Below are 7,388 nucleotides of genomic sequence, written 5' to 3'. Positions count from 1 at the left end.
ACGTCCTACCAGGGTATCCTTTGGCCAGAAGGTACCATGGTGGCGAAGGTTCCTACGTGGGTAATAATTTTCCTGTAACCCTACGCGTTCAGCGTGATGGCTGCTTTACTTCGACAAAGTATCTCTATGGGGGATATCTTATTTTTTTCTTATGCCTCATGGAAGGAGTCTTCTTCCCGAGGATACGAGATTGACATATGTGCATTTATGCCTTGCCTTGCCTCATCGTCACTCCTGACGGAGGGTGTCAGATTTAACCCAGTTGTAATAATCAAAGCTAATTTTTTTAGCAAAAGTTTCTTTCATTGATTAGTAAGGTCTATAATACCTTTGGTCAGGGATAGAACATGGTGGGTGTTAGAGCATAGCTCGGTTGAACCCACCAAGCGTTGGTATGTCAAGTTTGGTTGTCATATTTTAGTGAATCAAAACTCATTTTAAGAGTCGCTTGATTATGTACTAGAGTCAACTTCGTATAGGTTAGCTTGAAAGTATTAGTATATGAGACATTACAAGTATTGGGAAGACTTGAAGAAGTGAAGAAGTAAGAAGTTACAATGACAACATCATCCTTCCACTTGAGGTTAGTGATATTTGACTTGAACCATTTCATTCCCTGACGTATATTTCAAGTCGTGCATATTAAAAACGAAACTGCGAACCATGAACACTCTAGATAGACATAGTATTAAGGAATACAATATGAAGTTTATTGCTTAACCATTAAACTTTGTAGATAAGACATCGACATAATCGTTTAAATGCTATTGTGATTATGTATGGGTATGAGGTGAGGATTTCATCCTAGGAAACAATGTTTTACATGTGTTTTAAGGAAGTAAGTTCATAAACTTGTTTTTGAATCGAAAAGGAAATCGCCAGGCGTTATTGGGATTGTTATTCACTGCATATCTTGTGAACATCCAATATGTGTGATTTAGTATAACCGCTCACGACTTGTTTGTGTTCTTGGTAAAACTATTCACAAAGGCCTGACTGATGTATTGTTATGACTTTTATTAGTGAAACCGATCTTAAGTAATCACCTGAGATGGTATGATCGAGTTTGTGTTTTGTTGAACCGAATCTGGGTAAAGGGGAACCGATCCTATGAAGAAGTGCAACACATCACAAAGGGGAATCGATCCTTGTATGAGCCGCCGCAAGTTTGTAGCAGAAAGGGGAACCGATCCAATGGACATGTGCAACACATATAAGGTAGATACCATATATATGTGGGGAACCGATCCTAGTACCTAGTCAACCGAATTTTGGAAAGCTAGTGTGACTATGCACATTATTCACATGGAGGTAGAACCGAAACTTGTTTTGGTAGAACCGTCAAAACCCATGATTTGTGATTGAGTGTTTCTTAATCAATCACATAGTTCTTGAAAGTCAGATGAACCAATTATAAACTTGTTTGGAAGTGTGGCAAATCGGTTCCAAGGTTGTAAGTATGAAAGAGGACTTACAAAGCAAGAATGTCGGCATACTTTGAACACGTACAGTAATGTTTATCTTTTATTGTTCAAAGTTATTCCTTAATAGGTACAGGAAGAAAATCCCAAGATCGAAATATAAATAAGTTAAGAATCTTTTAATTAAGGTTGTTAATTTTATTTTAGGAAAATGAGAATTAGTAATGTACATTTACTAGTTGAGATTTTCCAAAGAGATTTTCGTTCATTATTTTGGACAGAGCATTTCCAGAAATTATGAAAACCGAATTTGGAATATATTGAATATCTTTGAGAATATATTCGGTTTTGGAAATTCCTTGATGTCCAAACTTCCTTGTCTATAAATACTTGAAGTTTGCATTTCTAGCAAACTAATCCTTCGTGACAGCAAACTTCCTCGGTTGTGTTTTTACTGGTGTAGCCGCCTATTCGGAGAGGAGAGTAACCTAATTAAGCGAAATCTCTTACGGCCGCTCAATTTAAAGTCTTCTTTGGGATTGAGAAGCTCTACGAGTACCGTTGGTGGGAAACTAGATAATTACAGTTCATTTTGTGTTTTCGATTGATTTGATTTACTAACGGTGGTTGAACTTTGATTGCACCCAGTTTGTTTATGCTTGAGAATCTTCTCTTCTGATATAAGTGTAACGGACCGGTGAATTTTCCTTCTAAAAGGATTGGGTTTCAACCCATTTAGCAAGGCCAAACCCCGGTGCGTCACTTGGAGGATAAAATTTTACAATTCATTTTGGAATTCAAGAAATAATGAGTGGACAAGACCAGCAACAGACAAAAAAAAACAAGAAATGAAAATCACTTGTAATAAATCATTTTGAGTTCTGGACATCACAGAAGTAAAAGCTCACATACACATAAGAACTCCAAATAGACAAAAAATTTATATAAGGCCCAAAATAAATATTTCGTGCTTAATTAAGGTACGCAGAATGAACTAAAAACTTAGACTTGACCAAGATACGCGACTAGTCCAAGATATTGGATTTTAATTATTTCTCTGATAGGACCAATGGGAATATGGGATGGTTGGATTTTAATTATTTTTCTGATAGGACCAATGGGATGAAGAGATTCAATCATTTTCAGTTGATTTAACGTAACAACATAAAAACATTTCAAGCTAAAATGATTGTAAAATAAAAACATGTAATTACGTCAAATACCCCATCAGCCAGTTATAAGTCGATGAAAAACGATTCAAGATGCTCAGTTGAATTTAAAATGTCACCAGCACAATTACTCACGTAAGAGGTGGTTTAGCTTTACAAATCAAAAATGAAGAAGCACTCACGACACAGAACTAAAGGTAAAATCTATACTTTCTAGAAATCCAAACCCAAAGGAGCTAATTTAATCAAGTCAAAATAGTCCTAAGCATACAAATAATTAACCGACACCCATTCTACTCTAACAATAGTTGAAACATAATTGAATACACATGTAAAGAAAATGGAGATCCAAAAGATGGTGACCATATATATAAGGTGAGTTGTAATACACATTGAGATTAGACAGAAAAGAGACCAGCTAGTGCAGTTCTATTTACATACGGAGCAAAATACGACAAGATGCAAATTTGTTACACCGACATAAAACTATCCAGCAAACAAGATCCCCCACATTTTTATGTACACCAAAATAAAATAAAAGCATGGTTTATAAGCAACATAAGACTACCCCAGATCCATCCCGTGATATACATATTAAACAAGACAAAATACTAACTTTCTATGCTTTTCAAGGCCTGCCGTAAGCTTTTCCTAGCTTACTGCTGCAAGCTCCTCTCGTACTCTGCGGGAGGAAAACAAGAAGAAGGAGTGAGCAAAGCCCAGTAGGAGTTAATGGAGAAAGAAAAAAGTGCCTGCGGAAAATGTAAACAAACACGAGAACAGTAGCGAGAACATTTGTAAGATAAACAAGCCTTTCATAATCAAAGTGGTAACCAAGATTAAGAGTTGAAATTAACAAGAATTAACTCGACTAATTGTTTCATGGCCAGTTTCTAAACTCTTCCAACTTATATGGCCAATTGCCAAAACTCTTCTAGTTTAATGGCCAGTTGCCAAACTGTTCTAGTTTTAACGACCAGTTGCCAGACTCTTCTATTCATAACGGCCAGTTGCCAAATGCCAGTTGCCAGACTAATAATTTATATGGCCAATTGCCAATCTAATAATTTGTATGGCCAATTGCCAATGTCAGCCAGTTGCCAAACTAATAATTTTCATGGCCAATTGCCAATGTTGGCCAGTTGCCAATGCCGGCCAGTTGCCAAACTAATAACTTTCATGGCCAATTGCCAAGATTTAATAATTTCCTTATGGCCAGTTGCCAAGGAAAACATCCACAATGATAATTAAAACAAGTGCTGAGTTGACGAAAAATATACTCAAAATCACCAAACTCTAGTGTGTATTTCACAAATAAAGTTACTCATTAGAGTGGCTGTAGACTAGGGATGGCAATTGGGCGGGTATGGGGCGGGGACCTTGAATCCCATCCCCTACCCCGTTCAAAAAACCAAAACCCATCCCCTACCCGTTCCCCATAAGAATGGGGCGGGGACGGGTATGGGGAATCCTCGTAGGAGATGGGTTTCTCTTGGGTTACCATAACATTCCAATAAATATTTAAAATTTTGTAAATAATAATAATTTAAAAATAATTATAATGGTTCAAACGATAATAATAACCTAAGCAGTGTATTTTAAAATTTTAAGTTTATAATAACCAAACTAAAACTGAAAAATAAAGGAAACAATTGATCCACAATTAAGTATTATGATTCCTTTTACTTCTTAGTTCTTCATTATTAACCATCTTCCTCCATGTTAACCATCTCATCATGATCTTCTTCGTTATCTTCCAAAAAAGTTCCTCGTTCAGATATAATAGGTTATGGTATGGGGCGGGTATGGGGTGGGGACCTTAAATCCCGTCCCCACCCCATCCCCGCATCACTACTTTCGGGGTTCCCCGTACCCCGTCCCGTTCCCCGTTTATACGGGTAAAACCCTAACCCATAGGGACGGATCCCCACGGGGATGGGTTTGGGTGGGGCAAATTGCCATCCCTACTTTAGACAAGTGATTACAGTCATGAGTTTCGATAAAGTAGATCATTTGTAAGCAGCAATTGATTAGCTAAAACATAAAAAGAAATACTTGAAGCAATTGATTTCACATTTAAGTCTGAACACATTTCAAAATGGGTTTCAAAGGTGGAAGGAATTCAAAGGGGTGTTGCTAACGTAACACAAATTAGATGGTTGTAACATTTTGATACAAAGGGAGTGAGTGAGAATGGAATAAAACAAAAAATGTGAAAGAGTTTAAATCATTTTTGTACCATTATTGATGTTTCAAATAAATATCTCTCCGACTCATTTTTGTAAACGGGTCATAGGAAAGTTTTGAAATTTTGTGCAGAACTTGAATTAAGACAGGAAAATAACACTTAAACAGCTGCAAACCATTTTTAATTTCAGAGAAACCATTCAAGACATTCCAAATTACCCAGAACTAATTTTTGCAAGGATTAATCATAGGAAGAATAAGGTTCCAAACCAAATTTATTGTAGTGCAAAAATCCTTGAAAGCATGGATAATTGGTAGGCAATTTATCGGAAAAATCTATCAAACCCACAGTTACAGAACACCCAAATGATCAAATTCTTAATTTAAATGAAGGGAAAAGATCATGAAAATGTGGGTACAGGATCAGAAAATTAATTTTTTTTTATTCATGGACAACAACAAAAAAAAATCGAGAAATAACTCCTACCTCTACGGAAGACAAATCCTTCACCGGATAGGAATGACGGGTTCTGCTCCAATTTTGTTTTGAAAGCTAAAATATATTTTGATCGAGTTCGATTTGAGTGAAGATCAGTCATGGGAGAAGGGAGAAAATCTCTCTGTGGTATCTCCAAAAAGAAAGAAAGTGCTTTTCTTTTAGTTAGAATTGGTGACAGAGGAAAAAGACAGGGGTGCCCCTAATTGCTCATGCATGACACGTGCATTCCATGCTCAGAGTTTCTAGTATTTTTCCTAGCACCCATTAACCATGCTCTAAAACATTACTAAGGGATAATTACAAAACACTCGTACTGGGTTGGGCCAAGGTTCAAAACCTTAAAGAAATTTTTACGGTGTTATAATAAGATTCACTCGAATTAGATCGAAGTTTCGACAGAGATCTTTAGACTGTTGTTAGTCCTAAAGACGATCTTGTGATAATTCATTGTTAACAGACTCCGTTCTGTGCGTGATTGATCACAAGAGATTCAAGTTGTTGTGTGCAGGTGTTTATTGAAGATCTAAGAAGATTTGAAGACAAGGAAGATTTTGAAGATTTCTGATTTGGGGTTCATAATCTTTGGTGTGCACAATACTTATTTCGGTATGAGAGGATCCAACTATAATCGGTTTATCCTTGTGGTAGATTGGATTGACTAGTTGTGTAGATCGACATCAATACAATTCTTTGTGATTAAAAGTATTGATTGCAAAATCTTAACAATTACCTTTGGTGATTGAACATAAGATGGATTTAAGAACCTGACGAAGGAGTTTATGTTAAGATAAACAGAAGAGCCTTTGTCCGACTCACAACACTTGGTTGAATAGAGTTGATACCAAACAGATTTGTTGTTCCTTTAATGTTTGGAATACGAACCAAAGGAATTGTTCCAAACATATTCATAAGTTGGAGGCGTGGGTATACAGACGGAACTAGGTGAACTATAGGTTTAGTTACTTGGTTTCAACTATACGAAGTTGGTGTAATTTTGTGTAGCGGCTTAATCCTGAGAGTATTCAATTCTGGACAAGGTCCCGGGGTTTTTCTGCATTTGCGGTTTCTTCGTTAACAAAATCTTGCTGTGTCATTTACTTTATATTTTCGCATTATAATTGTTTTATTATAATTAAAGTAAATTACACAAACGTTAATTCCTAATTACTTGATAAGCAATCCTATTGTGTTTGGTTAAGTCCGAACCTTTTTATCAAATAAATATACTTCGTTGTCGTATTGTCTCGATCTCGTATCCATAGACGATCACACGAAGTGTGAACCGGTTAGTTGCATTGTCTCGACTCAGTCCATAGACAATAACTTTCGGAGAAATGACTTATAGGTAGGAAAAGTTTTATCTTGAGGTATATTTGGGTACCCTCGCCTTTTCAGTGGGCTATTGCCCGTTCCTTTCTTCTGCTGAGTAATCACCATTCTCTTACGTGTAGTACTTTCTTAGGCACATTGCATTCCAGGGGTGTTGCAGCAGTTCTCCTTTTAGGGTTCTTAGATAGTAAGATCATTTCCCAGCGATGTCGTGTATAATGTAGGGCCCGTCCCATGTTTGAGATAGCTTGCCCCACTCCTTCTTTATTTGATATGGTGGTATCTGACGTAGCACATACTCCTCGGCCACAAAGTTCTGAGGGATGACCCTTTTGTTGTATTCCCGAGCTAGCCTCCGTTGATAGTTTACCATCTTTTGCAGGGCTACCTCCCTTCTTTCTTCTAGGTCATCCAGCTTTTCTAACATCAGGTCTGTTGTTATATTTTTCTCCCAAGCCTCTGTTTTTGTTGTTGGAAGTATTACCTCCGTTGGGATTACTGCCTCAGCTCCGTAGGTCAACAAGAATGGAGTTTCCCCCGTAGATGAACTTCTTTTGGTTCGATAATCCCATAGGAAGTTGTGTAGTTGTTCGCACCACCTCTTTTTGTATACTCCGAGCTTCTTTTTTAAGTTCATTGCTATGGTTTTGTTGGTTGCCTCCGCTTGTCCATTGCTCTTAGGATATATTGGAGTTGACTTGTTCTTCTGAACGTTAAAGGTATAGAACAACATGTCGATGTTCTTTCCTTGCAGATGTTTGCCATTTTCTGAGACTATGGCGG

At 37.1% G+C, this 7,388-nt stretch overlaps 1 long non-coding RNA gene across 1 annotated transcript; it reads right to left on the bottom strand.

Moving 5' to 3' along the window:
* Positions 1–2,935: 2,935 nt before the first annotated feature.
* LOC113319219 lies at positions 2,936–5,417 on the bottom strand. The gene is made up of 2 exons (XR_003345227.1): positions 5,265–5,417; positions 2,936–3,272 (listed from the first exon to the last, which is right to left on the bottom strand). It is a non-coding gene; the product is annotated as an uncharacterized LOC113319219 (long non-coding RNA).
* Between the last annotated feature and the right edge of the window lie 1,971 nt (positions 5,418–7,388).

This window comes from Papaver somniferum, chromosome 10 (genome assembly GCF_003573695.1).
Source record: "Papaver somniferum cultivar HN1 chromosome 10, ASM357369v1, whole genome shotgun sequence".
Taxonomy (NCBI): Eukaryota; Viridiplantae; Streptophyta; class Magnoliopsida; order Ranunculales; family Papaveraceae; genus Papaver; species Papaver somniferum.
This window is presented reverse-complemented; position numbering and strand designations above follow the sequence as displayed.